The 25,767-nt window shown below is 40.1% G+C and overlaps 1 protein-coding gene across 4 annotated transcripts in view; it reads left to right on the top strand.

Annotated features, from left to right (window-relative positions):
* Window positions 1–835: 835 nt before the first annotated feature.
* Window positions 836–25,767, top strand: part of SEMA3D (semaphorin 3D) — a 200,851-nt gene continuing 175,919 nt past the window's right edge. Inside the window, exon 1 of one of the 4 annotated variants that reach the window (XM_045494651.1) lies at window positions 836–1,434. The gene's annotated coding sequence lies outside the window, so the exon portion shown is untranslated. Of the gene's footprint in view, window positions 1,900–25,767 lie in introns of all 4 variants that reach the window. The other 3 variants (XM_045494650.1, XM_045494658.1, XM_045494656.1) reach the window with 3 other exon arrangements.

Below are 25,767 nucleotides of genomic sequence, written 5' to 3'. Positions count from 1 at the left end.
GATTGCTCAATACCCTCAAACCAAAACACCCCTTGTCATTTGCCAAAGGGGCTCTGGGATCCTACAAGCTGTGCTCTTAAATCAAGCTGACAAACGCAGAATCCTGGGCCTGCTTTTTTTCTATGGCTCTACCCAAGTCAGCTTTATGATTGGGACTAAATAAGTGCAAGGTGTGTGATTCCAGACCTACAGTTACCGTCACAGAAGGACTGACCATGCAGCTAACGAGGCCCAAGCTGCAGGACTCATCACTTGCCCTTTCCGTGACCCTGAGGGCGGCCTGACAATAAATTCACATAGTCGTTTTTGGAAAATCTGTACAAATTAAACTATTTCCGCATTGTTTGTCTTAAAGAGGATCCCACCTCCAAACTGTATAAGTTCCAGGCTCCATAAAATGTGGATCCACCCCTGGTCTCCCCACATACTTCAGTTTCCTATTGCACGACCAAGGTGTGTGCAAATCTACGAAGGAAACCTCCTAAGACAGAAATAGGTTACATATTCCTGTTGGACTGGAATGAGGTAAAGAGGAAAGAAGACTTACATCTTGGGGGTTTTGCGCTTTTCCCCTCCTCCCCCCTCTGCCTCCCTTTCTTGGGTGTCAGTCCCTTAATGGAAGATTGATCTCCAGCGCTCATCTCAATGCCTGCGGTTTCAAGGCTAGTGGTCCCGGGGTTTTACATACCAGACAGAACCAGCCACTCTTTATGAGGTTTACAATTGTTTGGACATTATTTGTCCTGTTTCTTCCGCGGGAGGTCCCTAGAGACTTTACGGTATAGCGTACATAGGTCCCAAAGTCAGCCAGCCGGACGTGGGCTCAAACGTCAGAGGCTGCTGCACAGACAGTGCACAGGGTGGCCAGTCCGGAAAAAACATGCCTGAGCGTGGCCGGAGCTACATTTAATCCACGCTGCTGACAGCCTGCGCGCCGGCAGGGATGGACTTCGGCACGCTGGGGAGGACTGGCGTGCGCAGAGGAAAGGGGGGCCGAGGGCTGGGGGAGGAGATCGGAAGGGGAGAGGTAATCCCCGGCGTTTTGAGCATCCCCTTTTTAGAAAGACTGAGTCTCTCCCAGGACAGCTGCTGCGGTCACACCACAAACTTAAAAGCCGCCCTCCCGCTCGGAGCGTGCCTTTCCTCGCCACACTCGCCTCCCCAAAGCTCCAGCTGGTGCCTGGCTCCCCGCCTGTCCCGTCTCCGCGCTCGGGGCCAGCAGCGCCCCCTGCCTCCCGGCCGGGCCTCTGCGGCCGCAGCCTCCGCGCTCCGCCAGGGCCGCCGGCGGCTCCGCGGCTCAGCCAGGGCTGCCTCTCAGAGGAGCTTGCGCCGGTGCCCCGGGTCGCCGCCGCGCACTCCCACAGCCTGCATCCCCGTCTTCGGTTCCTGAAAGGACGTCTGGCCCAGAGAGAGGGAGAGAAGAGTTCGCAGCAGGTACGGCTGGCTTCTGGTCACCTGCTACCCCAGTGGGAGGGCGCGGCGGGGACCGCAGAGTGAAGCCGGGGTGACTGGATTTGGGGGGTGGCCGTGGGTCCGAAGTGGGATGCACAACTCCAGGAGCTAAGGAACCGTCGTGGGACCGAGAAGGCGCTCCGAAGCGGACGAGGTGGGCGCGCGGGGGACCAGACAGGGAATCTGTGCGCTTAGGTGCGGACGGCCTGTGCGCGCCGCGCCGGGGACAGCGTGGCGGCGGGGGCGCGGTCCCACCTCCCAGCTGCCGCCGCCAGAGCCTCCTCGGCCAGAGCCTCCCGCCGCCAACACCGCGCAAAGTTTTCCGCCGGAGACGCTCCCGGGAACTTCACTCTGTCCCTCGCTCCCTCCGCGGCCAAGGCGGCAGAGAGCGCGTCGGAAAGTGACCTGCGGCTTCCGCCGGCTGCAGGTTCATTGGGAGATGCGATGGTGGGGACCGTCCGGGGAGGACTTGACCAAGGGCTTCCACACTCTCGCCCCCCCCTCCTCCCCGCTTTTCCCCTTGGGCTGGGAGGGGGAGGGGACGGGGAGACCTTGGCGTTTGTTTGTTTTGTGGCTTCGGGAGAGGGATGGGGGATGCCTTTTGCCTTGCGAAGCAATCGTGACGCTCCGTCTGAGGGAAGCGCGCATCCTTCTTACCCTGAGGGTAAAGTTGGGGTCAGACACCAGCCACGAAGCTGGCTGTCTGGGAAATGCTGGTTATTGCAAAACGCACTCAGGCTGGAGAGGGGCATCCCTTGGTAGCCTCGGCTTGGCTCGGAGTTGACTCTTGCTGGGAATTTAACGCAGTGACTCTACCCCCTCCCCGACCCCTGGTGTCCCCTCCTGGCCCCCGGCCGGCCCGCCCCGAGTCGACGCGTTAATGGGCTGCCCTGGCAGAGCCAGGGCTGTTTTCGGCACTGGCAGATTCTCCTTCCCTGGCGGCTTGTGTTCAGCCTCGTGGGCTGAGTCGTGCTTCCGTCCCAGCGCGGAGGGGACTTGACAGGAGGAGGAGACGGTGCGCTCTCGCCGGCGAGCTGGAATCCGAGGGACTGGACGCGCGTCGCGCGCCCTGCAGCTGGGGCCATTGAGGTCCCAAATTCCTTGTTACGGAGATCGGAGTTCAAAAGGCGAACTTTTCGCCGTGTAGCCCGGAGTGAAACGAGGACTTCACCAAAGCCCTTCCCACCCTTCCTTAGCTTGTCAGTGCCGTTTGCGCTAGCGAAAGAAGGGGCGGGGGGGGGGGGGGCTTGAAGTCTCAAGTTTAGCGGCGAAGGCTTCTCTTCCTGACTGTGTTTGTGGGGGAGGCCCTAACGGGGAGGAAAGGGTCGAGAGGGGAGTGGAGAAGGGATGAGACCCCCTCCTGCGTCTGGTGCTGCTGTTGCGTAACCATGGCAACCGCCTTGGAGCGAGCGGTCAGAGCCTTATGGGTTCCGCACGTGGAAGGAAAAATGTGGAGGGTGGGGAAGGGAGAGAGCCGCATGTCATCACTCCAGTGTTGCCTTCGCTTCTCCTGCTGTACCGAGGCCAGATATCGAGGAGATGAGCAGGAAGGGTTGGGGTTGGAAGTGCGCAGCCCCAGCGGGGAATTGCTTTAATTCTGTCCAGCCTTGAAGTCGTTGAGGCTCCTCCCAGCAGCTAAAGCTGGCCAGAGGAGTCACCGCTGACAAGCTCCAAAGTGACAGCCCAGGTCAGGGAGATGGGAAAAGACCTTGGCCCTTGGAAGAGAAAGGCCAGGAAATACAGGAAGGTGATGTGGGAAGAGATAAGAATAGGGTCAAGAGGTAGCTGAGAGACAATAAAGCGGTACTGATTTGGATTGCCAACATTTCAAATGGAATTTGCCCATTTATGAAATGGAAAATTGGTGGAGATGGGAAGGGACATTTATCAAACACTTGTTGCATTGTAGGTGCTTAATACATTATCACGATTAATATTCCCAACAATACCACTCAGTGTCATTCTTCTTTGTTTTTAGTTGACAAGAAAGCAAAGACACGGGATTAGAAATGGGTGGTGTCCCATTTTGGTTTTCGCAATTCTAACAAAGAATCCTCATCCTTAAATACTTAAAAATGGAATCGATGGTTAGGGGAGTAGACAAAGCAGTTATTTTCATCTCAAAAATGAGAATAAGGAGATCTAGAAGTGTTAATTGGTATGCCCAAATATAAACCAGTAAGGGGCAGGCCTGAATCTGGACCTGTTTTCCCGTCATGTGGCTCACCTTTCAGGGACTTCAGGAAGCTTTCAGTCATCACTTAGGTCATCACTTAGAGGCCCTTTCTAAGATCACTTTGATACTGCATCTGTATATGATCATTTACTAGGGAAGAACACCTAAGAATTTAAATGGAATCCATTATTGAGGATTGGTATGGACCACATCAAATGTGTAGGCCGAGAATCGTATGCATGTGATATTAATAATCTATATTTACACAGGTCTTATTGTACCTTTTAGGAATTATTGAGTGGCTTTAGTAATAATTGGAAAGAAAAGATGAAAACAAAGAAACATATTTTGTCAAATAGTAACCCCATGGCTGTATTGAGAAAATTTCCTGAGATTAATGGAGATTTCCTTAGTCTATTTATTGCTTTCATGACCTGAATACCTAAAAACTTACTTCATATTTTGGCACCACTGTTTCACCTTTGTAAAAATCTGCTGTCTGTCCGTTTAGGAGAAGTAATGATGTGACTCCTGTTACTTTCCTGTCTCTCTGAGAGGGGGAGGTCAGTGAAAAGCATCTGACAGTGCAAAAAGGTTTGGGAATTATCAGGAAACCATAATCAATACCAGCAGAAACTAAGGGTACAAGGTAGAGAAAAAATTATGTGGCTTTTGTTTTACCTTCTTGCAGAATTGCCTTTATAGGTGAATCTTAGTTAATAAATTTGCTTTATATTTTTACATGGGAAAATGCACAAAGATAAATTGAATTTTTCATTTCTGCGTGTGTGTGTAGGGCTGGTAAGGGTAGGAGTAGGAATTATTTTCGGTAGCAGGGAAGGTCAGGAATATAAACAATTACAAAGACAGAGGAAGCACATGTACTGTTTCCAGTGACAGGCTAACAGATCGACTGTAGGTCTGAACTTGAGTCATGGAGCTGAATTGCTCTCACATTATTTCTTTTCCAAAAGTAGGAAATGCATTGTTTGGGGTTGGAGTTAAAGTAAGTCAGGAAGTTTCAGAGTACCTCATTTTTATTCTTCATATTGTGATCTCATTCCATTACATGAGCATGTGTTAACCATAAAAAGCCTTATCACAGACCTGAAGAAGTTTCCGAAGATGTCTTCTGGAATTGGTAGGTATCTCTGTGGACCAGTATTTGTATACTGCTTGTACAGAGCCACTGGATTAAGTCATCACCATTTTTATTAAGTATTTGCAATATCAACTTTTCAGTCTCAAAGAAAGAAATATTCCAATTGGTGTTGGCTTCATAAACACTAGTATGTCTTCAGATTGTTTTTTTATGGCTTCATTATTTTGAGAAAAACAAATGTGACTCTGAACTTTACTGTTCCGTCTGGGAAATATAATGGTGTGCTGACATATATTCTTTGGGAAGCATTCTTGTCAATTAATACATGATTTATTTCATGAATAAGAGTAACCATAGCTCCATTTTGAAAAATTATTATTCTTTCCATAAATACCTGGAGCTAAACAAATTACTTCAATAAAACAGCATTTCAGCACTCAATAACATTTCCTTGAAAGAAAAAAAAGAAATGTCCACATTTGTATAATAAATAGGAATAATAGTAATAATGATTGACCATAGACAAAATTGTTAATCAGTTTCTTCCTACCTCAAAATTTGGTTAAAAAATACTCCACTAATAGAGGAAACCTTGGCCCAAATCCTTTTTTATTTGTATATCTTCATCATACTTTTAAAGCTAATATTCTGAGTTTTTAGTAATGTGTTTACCTCTTTACTTTTGTTGTTTATGATTGTTGACTAGATCATAAGAACTTTGGAGGAAGGAGGTGACTAACTTTTTATACCTGCAGGTTAGTACAATGCTAAACATATTCAGATGCTTAGCACATACTGAAGTCTGATTCTGTATCTAAACAGTCAATGCAGTGATTTTGAATCGCTTTACTGCCTACCAGATTAAAGGTCTTTGCTATTATACTTTACTTTTTCTGAGATTTTTAGGAAGGAGACTTTCATCTTATAGCTGAGTTTTACCCCATCACCGAAAAAGGTGGTGAGATGCTGAGTGTGTTATCCTAGTACATAATGTACAGAAGTGGTGTAATGATTGTGTGAAACAGGTATATGAGAATACTTAATAAACTGTTGCACGCTATGAAAAGTTATTATTTCATTTTAAATTTTTTGTGTGTTTTTTAGAAGGACCCAGTTAACACATGAGAATCTACATCATCTGTGTCCATATTAGTTCACCTTAACTTTGTACCTAAATAATAATTAAAACGAAGGATGTAGCTAAAGCAAAATTCACTATGAATAGGAAATACACTGAGAAGCAACTATAACAGTTTTGAAATGATTTTGAAATTTAATAATAATGAGATATACTCAAATAATTACACAATTATAGGGGCGCCTGGGCGGCGCAGTCAGTTGAGCGTATTACGCTTGATTTCAGCTCAGGTCATGATCCCGGGGTCATGGATGGAGTCCTGCATTGCGCTCCGTGCTAAGCATGGAGCCTGCTTAAGATTCTCTCTCTCTTTCCCTCTGTCCTTCTCCCTCTGCTCGTGCTCTCTATCTCTAAAATAAAATTAAAATAATTAGGCAATTACAAATATAAATTATTAAAAACAGGGGCACCTGGGTGGCTCTGTCGGTTAAGTGTCCGACCTTGGCTCAGGTCGTGATCTCATGGTTTGTGAGTTCAAGCCCCACATCGGGCTCTGTGCTGACAGCTCAGAGCCTGGATCCTGCTTCAGATTCTGTGTCTCCTTCTTTCTCTGACCCTCCCCACTTACACTCTGTCTCTGTCTTTCAAAAATAAATAAACATTGAAAAAAATGTAAAATTATTAAAAACAGTTAAGTGCTTCAAGAAGCTCGAATATACAATGAAACATACTGTTCATACTTAGATTTTAGTCTATCTTCATTAATATTTGATCATTCATATCCATGTTGATAATATTTAATGATTTCTAATGTCATGAGTTGTGAGCCAGGCTATCTTTAACAATGAGTTTGCTCATTGTTTACACAGCTCAACAAGCTACAAGTATTACCCTCCCATAGAAATGTATAAAATAAACCAAGAATTAGGTGACTAGAAGAGTCTGCATTTATCTGAATCTATCTTCTTTTTAAAGATGCAATGTCTTCTTCAGAAATTAGGAATAATATGTCCCTTGTTTCTTCTATAGGTAATTTAACATGATAACTTAAACATTTTATATCTACAAAGCAGAGAGTCAGGTAATTGTTAAATAATTGTAAATCTGATGTAACAATCAAAAATAAGACACCAGTATTTTTATTTTTTTTTTTATGTGTATTTATTGTTGAGAGAGAGAGAAAGAGAGAGAGACAGGGCATGAGTGGGGGAGGGGCAGAGAGAGGCGGAGACACAGAATCCAAAGCAGGCTCCAAGCTGTCAGCACAGAACCTGATGCGAGCCTCAAACCCATGAACCCTGAGATCATGACCTGAGCTGAAGTAGGACACCTAACTGACTGAACCACCCAGGTGCCCTGACACCAGTATTTTTAAAACTGGTGGTTAATAGTGTTTTCTATTAGTGAGTTTTACTAGCAAACCATAGGAAAAATGGAAACATTTGCTATGTTTTCCTAATTAAATAGAATTAAGCATCATTAAATGGTGCTATTACTACTAAGAACAAAGTCAATAAAATAATCAAAAATGTCCAAATTACTGATCATCTTAAAAAGAAATATATAATACTCTTGCTTTCATGGCAAAGAAATAAAAGGGTGTAGGTATATGAAGGTGTCATTATTAACCTACCATCAGATAAATGTCCGATTTATTTTATTTTTTTACTAATTGTGCATTTTACTAGGTCTCCTCTTTAATTAATATTTTACATATCTTAAATAGCTTTTAAGGATGTTGGTGTCATATTTGGTCCAAACATGAGCCTACATAACCGATACCTAATTAATGAGTTAAACATCAGTAGTTTCAGACATACTACATTAGCAGAAATTAGACTAATAGGATTGCTCAGTAGATATTGACTGGAGTTGCCTTAGTGAAGAGGCAGAGAAGTAGTGTAATCCATACATTTATTATCAGCTTGTATGAGTTGCTTAAAAGTGTCCAAAGTACCATCTTAAGTTGCTTAAGTAGTTCCGTCGAAGCCTTTTTTTACACATTATGTTGACAGCTGAACTCATGCCTGAAGATGCCATAATCTCAGGTTACATTTAAGTAGTCTGGTTTTCATGATAGAATGTGTAAGATCAGTGAGACTTTTACTCCCACTCTTTGTTTTTTACTTGGGTTTTGGTGTTTGTTACTGCTGTTGCTTTTGGATAAATGTTTCCTCTTCATATCTGAATTGATTGTTCTATGAAAGAAAGAAGTGAATACTATTCTTATTTGGAGACATGCTTTCAATTTTGAAATATAACTTCATTTCAAAGATATTTAGAACTCGGAATTCTCAGTTTACTTTGAATGCTACATACTGGGTCAATAGAAATTGATACTAATTGGAGTTTGTTTGTTTTGCATGTTTGTTTGTTTACTTATTTATTTAGAGAGGGAGAAAGAGAGCATACACAGGGTAGGGACAGAGAGAGAGGGAGAGGGAGTTTCCTAAGCAGGCTCCAAACTGTCAGAGCAGAGCCGGACGTGGGGTTCTATCTCACAGACTGTGAGATCATGACCTGAGCTGAAACCACATGTTGGACACTTAACCAACTGAGCCACCCAGGTGCCCCACTAATTTGAGTTTTCTTGTTGAAAGGGGGTGCATGTTTTTTTGTAGATCTTTTATATTTATAATAATGATTTTCGGGGTGCCTGGGTGGCTCAGTCGGTTGAGCATCTGACTTTGGCTCAGGTCATGATCTCGCGGTCTGTGAGTTCGAGCCCCGCATCGGGCTCTGTGCTGACAGCTCAGAGCCTGGAGCCTACTTCGGATTCTGTGTCTCCCTCTCTCTCTGCGCCTCCCCTACTCATGCTCTGTCTCTGTCTCTGTCAAAAATAAATACACATTACAAAAAAATTACAATAATGATTTCCATCACAGATACAGTTCCTGATCATTACTGAAAAAGTAGAAAATATAGTATGCATAGAGATGTGTTAGTAAAAATGTATTCATAAACCTACAAACATATATGTGAATTCTTAGCTTAAACATGAAATTTATTTAAAAAATAAATTTTATATGTGACAGTGCCTAGATCTTGTTTTCTAATACCATCCTCCAATAAAAGGAACCAGGGATCCTTGGAGAAATGGCTGATTCAAAGGCTGGAGCAGGAAATCTATACCACGAACCTGGAGCTTCTTGTAGTGCCAAAAAATAAAGAAGTGCTCAACATACCCCCCACTGCCACTGCCATTGCCACATACACACAATGATTGGGTATGTCAGAAAGACACAGAAGCCAATTGAAGGAGCTCGCAGTGGCCAAAGCTGGAATAATTTGAGCAAAAAAATAAAGTTGTACTGAGTATAACCCCAAATGTAACATAACTATGCATGAGAGCGTGCTAATATAAATGATTGAATACATTAACAAATGGAGAAGAGACAAAGCTCCCGGGCAGAATTTCAAATAATGTATGTAGATACTCTGTTCTCAAGGAGGGGAGCCTAACTCCCTACTTTCGAGGTGTAAGCTGAGAATGGTCTTTTCCTCCAAACAGTACAGTATGGAAAGGGGGAAAATGGTATTATACAGAGGTTCAGCAAGCTTGACAAACAGTATCTTGGCCAGATGATCAAGGTCAACATCAGTCATGAAGCCAGTTGTTAGTACATGCTCTTGATATGATGGGATGAAAAGGACACTTTACCTTTGCAATCTCTCTCCCCAAAACCCTAACCCCAGTAGAACCATGAAAAAAACATCAGACAAATTCCAGTAGAGGGACAGTCTACAATACACTTGGCTGATACTCCTCAAACTGTCAAGATCATCAAAACCAGAGAAAATCTGAGAATCTGTCACAGTCAGGAGGAAGGAAGCCAAAGAGATAGGGATTCGATGTAATGTGATATCCTGGATGGGATCCGTGAAAAGAAAAAGAAGATTAGGCAAACATGAAGGAAATTAGAATAAACTATGGGCTTTAGTTAATATATTAGTATTGGTTCATTAATTGTAATGAATGTCCATACTAATGTAAGATGTAAATTAAAAAAAAAAATAGGGGAACCTATTATAGGGTGTGTGTTTAGGGGGCCTCAGTACTATCTTCTCAATGTTTTTGTAAATCTAAAACTATTCTAAAACTGAAGTCTATTTTTAAAAATTATATTTGAAAGCATATAGATTAATCATGGTGAGAAACTCTGTAGGAGGTGAACTGTTCTCTCGTGAGCAAGGTTAATGTCATTCAGTTAAATGGTTACTTTATTCCCCTAGTTCAAGGTACCACTATTCTGCCTTTTGAGGGGGAATAGTGGTAAATATTATAAATATTATTATACTAAACACATATTTTGAATTAGCTCTTCTCATAATCACTTTTTTGAAAGAAAATGTGGTATCTGGATTACTAAAAAATGTCCCCATCACTATTATTATAGGTTCTCATGAAAACAAAGCTGTGTATTATCATGTCCTGTAAATCAATCTTAAATATTAAAAGAGAAGACAAACTTTTTTTCTACTGTCCTTGCGACTTTTATGGATATTGACAAGGTCCATCTCCTGTGCCAGTTCTAGATGATGATTATGCTTCCAGAATTCTTGCCACAATGGCTCAATGATTATTTATTCTTTTTACCCCTCTTTGAATATCAAGGACACCTACTGCATTATGTTAAATATTACTCCCTACCAAATATTATATTTAATACACATATCATTCCTATTTTGAAAATTGTAAATATACCTAGGAGGCCGTTATGTCCCCTAAAAAACCCCCTAGAAGCTGAGACTTAACCCGTGTTCCAACTAATGTAGAGTGGGGAGGAAATACAGGCTGCCATTTCCCTTTACGTGTGTGTGTCTGCGTGTGTGTCTGTATTTTCACTGTGTGTCTTCTCATTTTTTATAGATGCTTTTCCCTCTCTCTATAAATCACACATTATTCCTTCTCTTCCTTGTGTGGCAAATTGTTTCACATTTTTTTTTTTTAATTTTTTTTTTTCAACGTTTATTTATTTTTGGGACAGAGAGAGACAGAGCATGAACGGGGGAGGGGCAGAGAGAGAGGGAGACACAGAATCGGAAACAGGCTCCAGGCTCTGAGCCATCAGCCCAGAGCCCGACGCGGGGCTCGAACCCACGGACCGCGAGATCGTGACCTGGCTGAAGTCGGACGCTTAACCGACTGCGCCACCCAGGCGCCCCAATTGTTTCACATTTTTAAAAAATCTAAGTTGTACTCTCTTGGACTAGTCTCTTTTACAGTTGGACTAAAGTCCTTGTGTTTTACTTATCTAAGCTTTCATACTGGTGTCTTATTTTTTATTGTTACCTCATATTTACAATTATTTAACAGTTCTCTGACTCTGTGCTTTATAGTTAACTATAGTTTCTGCTGAATTGGTGTTCTAGTGTGGCGATTGTTGAAAAGTTTAGCTTTGCTTTTTTTTTTTTCTTTCTGTTTTTAGTTTGTATGAGTCATAGCATAAAAAACACATTTAAAGAACTTGTTCAGGATAAGTCATGGAAACCAATTCCAGAATATGTGACTAAAGGGCCTCTTTTTTGGTATGACCCCACTGAATTTCCTGAAATAATGAAAGCGTCTGAAAAAGACCCAGATCAATATGACTAATATGCTCTGGGTTCTCACTGGAGTCTTAGATTCAGGGTTTTCATTTTTGTTACACAAAATAATTGAATACATTTCTAAAAAAAAGAGAGATCCTGCCTATGGTAATTTAACCCAAACAAGAGGAATGAAGAAATCTAATAGTCTGACCAAAACCTTTTAAAATGCATACCAGAGACTATCATGTTGTCTCCTTTTTCACTTCCTATCAGTGTACTTTCAAGTGCTTATTGACTTGTGAATACGTAATTATAACTAGAGTACATTTTTTTTTAAAAATATCTTTGTAAATAAAAGTAATCATCTCAAGTTTTCTCAACTTTGAGATTTGACCCTGTATTAGATGACAACATCTTTAGATAGTGCGAATGTACACTTAGTAATTTTATCGTTGACATGTATTCTGATTCAAAGTTCACCCTGTTGGCCACACTAGGGTCTGTCTTATAGCTTCATGTATTTCCTTATCATAATTGAATTAGTGTGTTATAAGTTGCTCTCCAAGCCGGATGGTAGAAGGTTAAAGAAGCCACACCATTCTGTCTGCAGAAGTATTTGCATGATGAAATAGCGTAAGATGTTATTTATGACATTCAAATGGGAAGTTAATACCAATCAACTTTTGAAGTTAAGACTTTTATCACCTGTAAAGAAGCTGTTCAAAAGCATTTATGCTGGCTACACAGATGAGAGCCCAACATTTCCCTTTCTTTGGCTTGATTCACATTTCACAGAGCCGTGGGGATTGTTGTCTTAGACTGCACTGTGATGAGGTTTGGCAGAGAGTATTCATTGTTCAGGTTTTAAAAAGGGCAAGTTTTTGGCAGGAATAACTTGCACAGAAAAGAAATGCTATGCTTACACATGTGCACTCAATAAACCCTTCAGAGAGCTTGGGCTGAGAAATTGTGGATTCCTCACTCCACCCTACACCCCTATCTCTGTATGTTGACTGTTTAGAACCCTTTTGTTGTGTCACTATCATATAGACCTTTTCATTTCACAAGAAATGGTACTTTTGACTCCTATTTCAAAAGTTATTAGAGTACCGTGAGTGGTTATTTCATATCCTGTGCACTTTCACTTGAGATTTATTAAAAATAACAATTGCATTGAGATCTGCTTTTCCCTCATATTTATCAGTCGGCACACAACCATCATCTCCATGATAGCCAATCATCCTTTCTATGTATTCGTGACCCTTGGTTATTTCTGATAATCCGAAATGAAGATTACTTTACTTCATAAATTTTACTTTATTGCATTCAAGCCGTGTTGAAAGTGTCTGTGCTGTAAGTAGTTAACGTATTAGGACAAGCAAAACCGAAAAGTCTTGTAAATACCCCAACTCAATAAGCAGGGCAAACCAGCGTCAACCTCATGGGCCTACATTCTCCATACTCTTTCCTTTGTGGGTCTTTGCTCTGATTTCTCCTTTCCCTTGGAATAATTATGCCTTTTACTGCCGCCACCTCTCCTGGCCTCTAGCTGATGCCCATTCTCCTTGCTACCTTTACGTATGTCCTCTAAGTGTTGCCTGAAAACATGCTTTTCACTGAAATGCTACCCACCGGTCCTTAAGATCTTTTTCCAGTCCCCAGTAACTATTAACTATTACCCTCTCTCTAACTTCTAGGATCATAAGACTAAGTTTCTCAAGGATGAAGTTTAAATGGTTGTTACCTTGGCATCTTTCATGTTCCCATCGCATATCATCGAGTCTTGTATACAATAAGTACACCATCCAATACTTGAAGGGAAATTAATCCATTCAGAATCCATTGCCTCTGTTTCTTCCTCGTGCAACTACTTTAGATATATAATTCATCATAAAGTTCATTTCATGTCTATATTCCTTCATCACAAAGCTTACTTCGCATGTATTCGTATTATTTTTGAGCCTTCCCACCTCTAATTCCCTTGTCATCTTTTATTTGAGAAGTATTTATTGGGTGACTTCACTGGGCACTATGAGGGTCTCTGATGAAATACACATGAAGAAACATGACTACCCTGCAGTGGACAATTATAAAAGAATTTGTGATCATTATGGGTCAAATCACATCCCTTTGGGATCTTAAATACAATAAACAAAAGGTCCTATTCATACTGCTGGTCTTTTTTCTCTAGGGCCTTTTAAAAAATTATGTCATCTTCTTCCTTAACTTCTGCTTTTATCTATGTGTAGCTTATGCCTCATGTGTCCTCTCCAACCCTGACTTCTCTCCTGGATCTCATCTATTGCTCCATACTACTTCGACGCTTGTGGGTTGGTCTTCATTGCTCAATACTCCACTTATAAAGAGGTTTCACTGGTAACTGAAAATTTCAGAGTCTTTGATTAGTGTAACTTGAGACTGGGGCTTTGAAGTGTGGGAGGGGATGTGGTGCAACAGTTGAGACGATGCCCTGTGAAAGCAGACAGCCTGGGTTCAGATCTTAGTTCCGTCCCATCTTAGCTGTGTGATTCAGACAAGTTGCTTGACCTTTCTGTACCTCTTTCCTGTCTTTCACCTAGGGGTTTGTGAAGGTGCTGACCTCGTAGGGGCATTGTGAGGATTAAATGGGTTAATACAGGAGAATCAGATGCTGTGTGGCACATTACAATATCTGTGGGTATTATCTTTTCTTTGTCCTTATTCGGATCAAGCATATGGCATTTAAGGTCAGATTCTCACACCATCTACACACACACTGTTCCTAGTGACTTCTTGTTCTTTATCTGCTGAATTCCCTTCCTTTCATTTGAAGAACAGCCCTTTGGTGACCTCCCTGTTGTGTTCCTGGATAATAGAATGACGTTTTAGGATTGACGATTACCACCTCCTTATTTTTCACAGACGTGTGTTTAAAGAGCCATACAGTTGACCCTTGAACAACATGGGTTTGGACTGCACAGGTCTACTTATATGCGCTTTTTTTTTTTTTTTCAAAAAATATATCAGAAAACTTTTTGAAGATTGTGACAACTTGAAAAAACTCATATAGCATAGAATAAGTGACAAACTAATTCAGGTCATGAATGCATAAAGTATATGTATATACTACTTTATTTAGTCATTTACCACCATAAAATATATATAAATCTTTTATGAAAAGTTAAAATTTATCAATTTATCATGGCGCCATTCACACTCGAGAGAAATGTAAACCAACGTAAAAATGCAGTATTAAATTATAGCTGCATAAAATTAACTGTAGTATATACCGTACTACAGAAACAATTTTGCAGTCACACCCTGTTGCTGTTGCGGTGAGCTCAAGTGTTGTGAGAGGACCCACTAAAAACACGGTGTGAAACTAATCATCTCCATGTGAACAGTTCGTCTCTCCCTAGTAAATGTCAAATCATAGTAAAAAGTGATCTTCTGTGGTTCTCACGTATTTTTCACTGTGTTTAGTGCAATACCATAAACCTTAAATAAAACCATGGGAACCCCACGAAGATTAGTGATGCTGGAAGTGCCCCCAGGTAGCAGAGAAAAGTTATGACATTAATAGAAAAAGTTGAAACGCTTGATATGGACCACAGATTGAGGTCTGCAGCTGCGATGCCTGCCATATCAAGATAAATGAATCTGGTGTAAGGACCATTGTAGATAAAAGAAAAGAAGTAAATGAAGCCATTATTGCAGCTATATCAGCAAGCACAAAAACCTTCTACTTTTTGCAGAATATCTTCTTTATCTCTTATGTAAAATATAGCAAAAAAAAATGTGGCTTTTATGTGGGTACAGAATTGCTAGAAGAAAAGCATATCTATAGACTCTAATATGATTTAAGAAAAAACGAAGTCATTATATGACAACTTAAGGCAAAGAGAAAGCGAAGGATCTAAAGCTGGGGAATGTAATGTCAACAGAGGAGGATTTCACAATTTTAGAAAGAGGTTTGGCTTAAAAATGTCAAGATAAGAGGAGAAGCAGTTTCTGCCAACCAAGAGGCAGCAGATGAGTTCCCAGATGCCGTTACAAAAATTGAGGAGAAAGGAGATCTGCTTGAACAGGTTTTTAAATGCAGATGAAAGTGTCTTATTCTGGGAAAAAGTGCCACAAAGGATATTTGTTAGGAAGAGAAGTGAGCACCAGGATTTAAAGCCGGAAGGGATAAACTGTACTGTTTTGTGCAAATGCAGTTGGGAGTATGATCAGGACTGCCCTTATCTATAAAGCTGCTAACCCCTGGGGCACCTGGGTGGCTCATTTGGTTAAGTGTCCGACTTTGGCTCAGCTCATGATCTCACAGGTCGTGGTTCGAGGCCCAAGTTAGGCTCTGTGCTGACAGCTCAGAGCCTGGAGCCTGCTTCGGATTCTGTGTCTCCCTCTCTCTCTGCCCCTCCCCTGCTCTCGCTCTGTCACTCTTTCAAATAAATAAATAAATAAACACAAAAAAGTTAAAAAAAAAAAAAAGAAAAAAAAGCTGCTAACACCCTGAGCCTTCAAAGGGAAAAGATAAACATCAGCTGCCAGTCTTTTAATTGTATAACAGCAAGGCCTGGACAATGAGAACCCTGTCTCTGGCTGGTTCTATACATGCTTTGTACCTTAAGTCAGGAAGTACCTAGTTAGAAAGAGACTGCCTTTTACCGTTCTTTTGGTATTGGACAATGCCCCGAGCCACCCAGCACCCCATGAGCTCAACACCGAAGGCATTAGGATGACCTTCTTATCCCTAAACATAATGTCTCTAATTTAGCCTCTAGATCAGGGGGTTCTTAAGGACCTTTAGGTTCATTACACATGGTAGGATTGTCAACGTTATGAAAGAGAACCCTGATAGAGAGCACCATGAAAGTCTGGAAGGATTACACCATTGAAGATGTCATCCTTATAGAAAAAACTATGAAAGCCATCAAGCCTGAAACAAGCAATCCGTGCTGGAGAAAACTGTGTCCAGATGTTGTGCGTGACTTCACAGGATTTATGACAGAGCCAATCAAGGAAATCATCAGAGAGATTGTGGAGGTGGAAAAAAAATTGAAAAGGAGGGGGTGAAAGGCTTCAAGTTATGTATGGCTCTTGGAGAAATTGCAAAGCTAATAGACACCGCACTAGAAGAATTAGCAGGAGAAAGCTTGATGAAGACGAGTACTTTGTACCAATGCCCGATGATGAGGAAAAAGACATAGTAGAAGCAGTGTAGAAAATAATCTGGCCGAAGAGGTCCAATTACTCAAGGCTGCTTTTGACTTTTTTTTTTTTTATAGCATGGAGTCTTCTATTGATAGGGACACTGAAACTAAAGCAAACAGTGGAAGAAGGATTGATACTCTTTAGAAACACTTTTATAGAAATGAAAAAGAAAAAAAAATCGGACAGAAATGACGATGTATTTCCATAGTTTCACCAAGTCTGCCTGTCTTTCTTGCCTCCCCTACCTCTTCCACCCCCGCCTTCCCTCAGCCACAAGACCAACTGCCCCTCTCCCTCCTATGCAACAGAAGGATCACAAAGATGAAAACCTTACCATGATCCACTTCCCCTTAATGAACAGCAAATCATCATCATGCCATACAGTTAATAACCCTATCTGTTGCATATGTGTGTCTTTGCTGAAAATCTAATCACTGTACAACAAGAACTGTATAAGACATTTCTGTGTCATCATCCTTGTCTACGTATTAATCCTGTAGAACACCGCGTGCGTGAGGTGAGTGGCATTTAACGTAAAATTAATGTGCTGGTTTTCTTACTGTTTTATATCTTTGCTGTTCAAAGAATTATATTACCATACAGTACGCCTCTCTCTCTCATAGTTGGAGAAACTGTGTATTCACCAGCCATCGCAGGTAACGGTGTTTCTAATACTGTACTATGAATGACTGTAATACTATATGCCATAAAAACTTTATAACAACTCATTCATGAGTGTGTAGGCTAGGCTGCCATAAAGCGATTCTATTGATGACACTAGGCTATCATAAGCAGTCGTATAGCTACTTCATTAGCAGTGCGTGAAAGGAACCCGTCACTACGAGTTCTATCACAGAAGAAACAGCTAGTTATAGAGGCTGAAACGTGAAGAATAAAATCCTTAGGCACCCCATCTAAATTTCTAGACTTATTTTTGAAGGTCTCACCATTGTCATTTAGCTATCTCCTGTTGGATCTGTAGCATGTCATATTTCCTTGCTAATGTGCTCCATTCCCAAAATAAGCCGGAAATATTTTCTCAACAGCTTTCCTTCCCCTTTCTCCTTTCTTTTAGCCAGTGCATAGATGATTCTTTAGCGCTTCAATATGGGCCTGTTGCCAATTTGATCCCCTCGCTTACTGCCACGACCTTATCCTTCTCTCTCTCCTCATGAGGTATTGCTCTTAGAACTTTCCATCTAATGTGCTCACTATTCTGCAGCTTCAGAGTATTCTAGTTTAGTCTCCTTTGCAAAGAGTGAAGGAAGACAAAGTGATCTAATTCACTGTCCTCCACTAGAGGAGCTGGAAATTGGCCCAGCAACATTTTCTTGTATTTCAGCCTCATGTCCAGAGACTTGACCTTTTCCAGACCACATACCAGTGGTGAACTTGCTCTACTTGAGCTATTTAACTACTAAGAGAGCCCTGGATCCCTATTCCCTAAATGTTGCACTTCAGGGGACCTTGCAGAAACCTGTAATACAGCACTTAAGGATGAAGTTCACTAAGGGAAGCTAAGCCCTATCTCTCAAGGAGGAAGTTTAGGAAGAGCCCAGCGAGAAAGGAGTGATGCCTGCATCTCAATGCAAGCAATCTAACATGCGGAGAGCGTCTCAGTCTCATGCTGCCTCATCCACTTGTCTGTTCTCTGGAATAAACTAATAGAAACAGCAAATATGTTAATCAATGATAGTTTCCAGAAATTGAACTTAAAGGTCACTTCAGCTTCTGCGCAAGTGGAAGTGAAACTGAATAATGTTTTACGGGAAAAAACTTTTCTGATGCCTTTGTTGGTATTGTTTCAGATTAGTCCATTCCTTTAGTTGTCACTTCTGCATATGAATCTTCATCGATAGGCTTATATTCATAATAATTTATAAATTATTTATGTTCCTTATATTAATTACACATCTTACATTAATAATAATTTATAAAACCATATTCTATTTCACAGGAAATAAAATGTTTTGGAGATAGGATAAATAGGATTTATTTGAAATAATTTCTAAATATTTTCTAAACAATCATAAAGCTGATCGCTGTCTATCATTCTTTCTATATACACCTTTAGAATGTGGCATTTTCTTTTTTTAAATTTTTTTTGAAGTTTTTATTTATTTTTGAGAGACAGAGAGAGACAGAGCGCAAGCAGGGGAGGGGTAGAGAGAGGGAGACACACAATCTGAAGCAGGCTCCAGGCTCTGAGCTGACAGCACAGAGTCTGACGCGGGGCTTGAACCCATGAACTGTGAGATCATGACCTGAGCTGAAGTCAGACGCTTAACCGACTGAGCCACCCAGGTACCCCTAGAATGTGGCATTTTCTATTCTATGACTTCTTAAGGATAATTTTGTTACAGGAAATCAAGAAAAGGAATAATTTTAAAGAATAAAGAGTCAATTTAGCTTGTGTTATTTTTAAAAATTTCTCTTATTCCTGTTGCTTTTTTTTTAATGTTTATTTTTTTTTTGGGGGGGGAGAGGGCTAGAGGGGGAGAGAGAGAGAGAGAGAGAGAGAGAGAGAGAGAGACAGACAGACTCCCAAGCAGGCTCCACGCTATCAGTGCAGGGTCTGATGTGGGACTCCATCTCACAAACCTTGAGATCATGACCTGAGCCAAAATTAAGAGTCAGGTGCTTAACCGACTGAGCCACCCAGGCGCCCCCTTATTGTTTTTTAATTACTTTCATGAATAAATGCTTATAAATCTGCTGGTTTATCTGTTGATGGAATTTCAAGTGAAGGCGATAATTTATAGATATTTTGCTAGGGCAAGGGGTGTTTCTTTTCCAGATGATTACTTTTAGATGTCATTCATAGGGACCAGCCAGGCTAATAGTGGGCTTTCCAGCTAGTTCCAGGGTCACTAGAAAAGCAGTGATCTGGGACAAGGCGATGATTCTTTTTCCAGGTCTGTAGCCCCGGTTTGAAGACAGGTAGGGAAGGTGAGAAAACCTTTGGGCTGCTATGCAGGTTGTTATTTGGGGGCCTCTATAATTCCTTGATTGTATCTGACTGCTCCTTCTTTACCCCCTTCATGGTTCCCCTTTCTCTTCCTCCCACTAACTGAATTTTGCCTCTTTGCCTACAGCTGCCTTTTCTTTCTACAGGCTCTTCTCACGGATCCATTCACTGTACTCATTCCAGTTATTATGTAAATGGGGAAGACACATAAATTATTAACCCTGAACCCTCCCCTGGTTTTGGTCACTTAGCCAGTGCTTTTTCCAGTAGACGCTAGTCTAAGGCTGTCAATCATCCACTTAGCAAGGAGTTTAGATTCTTAGAATGATCTCACCATATGCTTTCTCCCATTGTGGGTGTGATTTTGTACACATCAGTGTTTACACTATATTGTGGACAAGGAGTACACTCTGAAGTCACAATTTATTATTTGGGAAAACTGGGGAAGTTATTTTACCTGATCAACTTTGGTATTTGAAGTGGAGTAAATGACAGCCTTACATCCAAAACACATGTGAGTATTGGATGAGAAAATGTAGATAAAGAACCTCGCCCAGTTCCTGACACCATTGTTATTTAAAGAAACCAACACTAAGAGTTTGATTTTTTCTCAAACATATACAGTGTACAATATATACAGTAAGCTGTTCTATTAGTTGCAAAAGCCTTGAGGTGCCAAGGTGCAGAGTTTGGATATTATTCTGTAAGCAATTGAGAGCCACTAAGCATGTTTGAACCATGAAATAACCCAAGTCTTAGTGTTTTAGGAAGATAGACCTAGGAATAGTTTTCAAGGAGACCAGTTAAGAGACTCTTCATGGATGTAATAAGGGCTGAATTCACACAATGGTGATGAGAATAGAAAATAAGGATACCAGGGGAACACAAGACTATTATATCAGACTTTTTGTAATTCGTGTACTTTGTTCATTACTTGTGGATTTCATGGCTTTGTCCTATTATATACTCGAAGCATTTTATTATAATGAGAACTTTCACTCATCCTGACTTGGAACTGTTTTATATTCCTCTCAGGACCTAGATGTGTTAACCTTCAAACTTTCTCATTGATGTTACACTTCTTGAAATGAATGTATATTGTTCCCGGAATTCACAAAAAAACAAGTAGTATCTTCCCACATAGCAGGTCTGAGGTCAGACTTAATTCCTGCAGGATATAGAATACCTAGTGAATTTTTTCCTGCTAAAGGAAGTTGAATTTTTTAGGTTACTGAAATAATCTTCAGATAGAGAGGATGGAGACCTTGTATAGATAGAAACTTTAAGGGAGATATCACAGAATGGGAAATAGAAGGCTATGACAAAATTAAATAGTTGGTGAAATAAAATAGTAAATCCTTAGTTTGTTGTTATATATGTTTAAAATTTCATGTCCAGTGTTGCTCATGCTGTTCATCCTGAGTGAAGTTCCTTCCTTTTGTCTTTTTTTTTAATCTCTTAGTAACCTGTCCATTTTCTTTTTTTTATTTTTTCTTTTTCTTTATTTTTATTTTTGAAACAGAGAGAGACAGAGCATGAGCAGGGGAGGGGCAGAGAGAGAGGGAGACACAGAATCCAAAGCAGGCTCCAGGCTCTCGACATGGGCCTCGAACTCACAAACCAAGAGATCATGACCTGAGCCGAAGTCGGACGCTTAACCGACTGAGCTACCCAGATGCCCCATCCTGTCCATTTTCAGAAACTAATTCAGATCTCAGTTTCTTCATCAATGTAACAATTCACAAAACATAAATAAGTTCAGTAACTTATTTTCTCTGTCACATAGATTCACATTTTATAACAAGTTACTTAAATTTAAAATTAATTTATCTGGATATGTTAAAAAAATTTTTTTAACGTTTATTCATTTTTGAGGGACAGAGAGTGAGCGGAAGTGGGGATGGGACAGAGAGAGAGGGAGACACAGAATCTGAAGCAGGCTCCAGGCTCTGAGCTGTCAGCACAGAGTCCTATGTGGGGCTTGAACTCAGGAACCGTGAGATGATGACCTGAGCTGAAGTTGGACCCCCAACCAACTGAGCCACCCAGGTACCCCTGGATACATTTTATATACCTTACAAACTAGCAGCTCCTTAGGGTAGAGACTTTGTTCATATCTTGTATTCGTTCTCCTTGACATCTAGCTTAGAAATCAATCTTTGTTGATTTGTAATTGCAATTGAAAACAAAAATCAAAGTTGAATCATAAGAGCCAAAAATAAGATCCCAAGTCACATGTAGCATCAGCAAAATAGTATTTTGTTTAAATAATGGAATTCTATTTTTCAGCTGTTCTTTCTCTGTTTTAGTGGGAAAGTATCAAGGAGTCTTAGATTGATTCTCTCTCTTTCAATCAAGGAATCTAAAATAATTCTCACCAGATAGCAGCAGTTATTTATTTAAAAAATGTTAGGTACTAGGATGAGGTTTTTATAGCTTTATGTACCATTAAGTTAATAAGCTAGGAAAATGTGCCAAGCATACTATCCTGTCAGTTTATTTTGACTTTAGATTACCTACATTCAGAATAATGTTAACAACAGAAAATGCTTTGTGAGAGTAACAGACAACCTGTTAGTGTTCAGAGAACAGCGTTCCTAAAGTTCTGTATCACAGTCTAAATATATTGTATTTGTGCATATCCGGTACAGAATTTTGCTATTTTTTCAACATGTGTATTTTGTTAAAACTTATTTAACAGGACTAGTACCTGAGGGATTTTGTTTGTATTTTGTTTTTTGTGCGATTTAGTTTGTTTTAATTCCAGCTTTGGAAATAATCAGAGTGTAAGCCTGATAAACTGTTAGTCTCAGAATGTTTAATTGGAAATCTCTATTTAAAAAAAATAATAATAATCACAATAATAAAATAGTAAAATAATTTTTGTCTCATACACTCATGATATTTCAGGGAAAAAAAAAAACCTGAGAGAATGCCTAGTCCAATTTCTTAATTTTATAGAGAAGATTGAGGATGAAGAAATGCGAATTCTCCCCTTCCTCTTTACTTTCTGTTCTTCCTTCCTTAAACATGAAAGAACGACTTCTGTATTCTAAGATCAGTGTTGAATGTTTGCGGAGGAATAGCCCCGCCCACGTGTGCAAGAAAAATTGTAGCTACTTCGGAAACGTACAACTGAGTAGCCACCAAGCTGAGATTGTAACTGAAGTCTCTACTCGTAGCAGGGAAAGCATCCTACTTCTGACAGATAGTGACAAATAATTTAAAGTTTTATTTATTTATTTTGAGAGAGAGCATGTGAGCAGGAGAGGGCCAGAGAGACAGAAAGAGAGAGAATCCCAAGCAGACTCTGCTCCATCAGCGCAGAGCCCGATTCGGAGCTCAAACTCAGGAAGAACCTTGAGGATCATGACCTGAGCCGAAGTCAAGAGCTGGGCGCTTAACTGACTGAGCCACCCAGGTGCCCCAGATGTCGACAAATAATTTAGAAAAGAAATGTAGTGTGTTCTACCAGAATTGTTGACATTTAGACCTAAGCAAGGTGATGATGAGTAGTCCATAAGGTGACTGTTTCCAAAAGAACAAAATATTTTCTTATCCATTAACCAAAGACTCTTATCCTGCTTATGACCTCCAAAGGTTTAGAGCTGCCCTTGATCCGGTCTCTCCCTAGCTACTTTTCATTACTTAAAAAGAAAAAAAAAAGGGGGGGGGGAGTATACTTATAAGTGTGTACCTGTTTTAACATTATAGAATTTTCTATCTATATGTTTGTGTATACACACTCTTGGGTATACATATGTATGCATATATTTGAAGGGAAGCAAAATATTTCACCCCAAAATATGCCTCTTTGGTGTAAGGATTATCTTGACCTGGTTATTTTTAAGAGATAGCAGATTCAGGAGAAACTCTGAAAACCTAGAGGTTATCCTTTTGTAAGAGAAATTTATTTTTATAAGGGACATCTCCATTTGTACAGGTGCCTCCCTGTCTCCTCTTAAAGAGGCGGATGACTAAATCTCTTGGAAGCTCTTATCAGTGGAGAAGGCTTGCACTTAAAGCTGCATAACGACCATACCCTTGTTTACTGTGCTTTTCCTGGTAACCTCCCTTAACTGCCCCCTGCAGCAGTTTCTTTTACCTTTACATGGAGATAGTTTTTAAGGTGGTGGCTTGGGCCATTTAGGGAGTTACACAGTTTTCCTGGCTATATCCCATGTATACAGGAGGTATACAAGTTATTAAATTTATGTTGGTTTTTCTGTTAATCTGTCTTTTTATTATTTTATATACAGGGTAATCTTAGCCAAGAACCAAGGAGGATAGAGGGAAAATTATTTTTTCTCCCCTAAAATCTCTATAAATGTGCATATATATATATATATATATATATATATATAATACAACATGTTAATCCTTTAGTATATAAGAGATTACTTATGTATTACCTATACTCTGTATGATTACATATACTTTATATTATGCATACAATGCCTTTTATATATGTTTGTGTATATATAAGACTAACATGGTAGATGATAGGCACAAAGTGTTAATAAAGTTTTGGGAACTTATTAAATAAATTTTCAAAATATTACAAAAGAATCAGGGCACTGGGGCAAGCAAGGGCAATCTTAGTGTTTCATATCATCTTTACGACAAGGCTAAATAACATGAAGGCACGTGCAGAATCAAACTCTCTTCTCCCATTTAAAACATCGTGTGGAATTGCCTGTTTTCTAGTCTGTGTCCTCGATTATAATGTAAGCTTGATGAGGGCTGGAATAGGCCCGAATCACCATGTTATCACTATGGCTAATCAATATATAGCAGATGTTCAGTAAGTATTAAGTGAATGAATGATTCTTCTACAGGATGAATGTCTGAAGTGTCCCTTGCAATGCCCTTATTGGTTTAGGACATTCAGGAGGATTCTCCCAGACAACCCGAAAAAGTACAAAGTTTTTGATTTGCTTTCTTTTTCTTTCTGAGCTTACCCTCAACTGAAGTTGTTGTTACCTATCAGTTTTAGGGTAACTTCATCATTCAAGAAACCTAAATGAGAGTTAGATTTAATTTGAAGGCATTTCACACCATGCACATTCTATAAATCATATGAGAGGCTTTTAGTAGTTGCTCCGCTATTTTAAAATAAAAAAAAATCCTACTTAAACATTGTTAGAAGTTGTATAATATTTGCTGTTGGTCATTTCCTGTACAATTGGTTCTGAGTAGCTTGTAGAAAGGATGAAGCTCCCTCTGGGTCTGGTGTGGGTCTGATGTCTAACTGTACTCATCCCCCACCCCAAAATGCTAATGGATAGATTAGTAATGGGTAGATTATGTGGGCAGACATGCATCCCTTTCCACATTTTTTTAAAATAAGAAGCTCTGGTACAAAATGGTGTTAAACTGTTCAACTGTAGTATAGACTTTAATCCAAAATAAATGTCCTCATCCGATATACTCATGTTAACATGACGCAGTGCGGCTGTTGGTTTGTTGTTTATAGCTCTTTGTAGGAGGTGTAGACTTACCTAAAGTGTTGCTACTTGCCATTTATCATCTGGGTGTGAACAAAGAAAGATAACGTTTTTACACAATCTCATGCTTTCTTGATGTGGTCACCTTTAATAATAGAAACCAAAAGCAACATTTCCCAATGTATTCATCATAATTCTACCAGGAAGCAGATGTGCAGTCTTATTTTTCTCTTAATCATGTATTTATTTATTGCATTTCATCTTTCAGTTGTGGATATTTTCCTGTAGAGGGAAATTCCAACCTTCCTGGAATGATAATTCCCGGTTTTATATGTTTGTTTTGTTTTGTTTTTTTTAACTGGTGAATAGATGTGAAAATACATTCTTTCTTCTTATATGTATTGGTCTTTTGATTGTATCTCTATACAGGTAGAGCTCAAATACTAATAACTCTTCCTGAGGATATTTCTATGGTAGCATAAAAACAAATCTAGGGAATTTTAGGTGGAAATAATCATATTCTCACTAATATATAAACAAATGGATCTCGAACAATAGTATCACCTTCATGGAAAAGTTTGCTATCTTCTAAAGGTGAAAACTTTTAATAATTGAAACTCCTATTCTAGCTCTTTTATTTCTTTTCTTCACCCTGACTGAAATTATTTGTGTCTCCTTTAGAACATCTCCACCCTAGACTGCCCTCCATGTTTCCAGGCACTCTTGGTCTCACTTGTCCATGTATCCAGCCTGGATCTCTAGATCAGGCATTTTAAGCTACCAAACAAACAAACAAACAAACAAAAGCCTATTGTAACG

The sequence above is a fragment of the Leopardus geoffroyi genome, chromosome A2 (assembly GCF_018350155.1).
Source record: "Leopardus geoffroyi isolate Oge1 chromosome A2, O.geoffroyi_Oge1_pat1.0, whole genome shotgun sequence".
NCBI classification, from domain to species: Eukaryota; Metazoa; Chordata; class Mammalia; order Carnivora; family Felidae; genus Leopardus; species Leopardus geoffroyi.
Note: the sequence above shows the minus strand (reverse complement) of the source record. Positions and strands in the feature narration are given on the sequence as shown.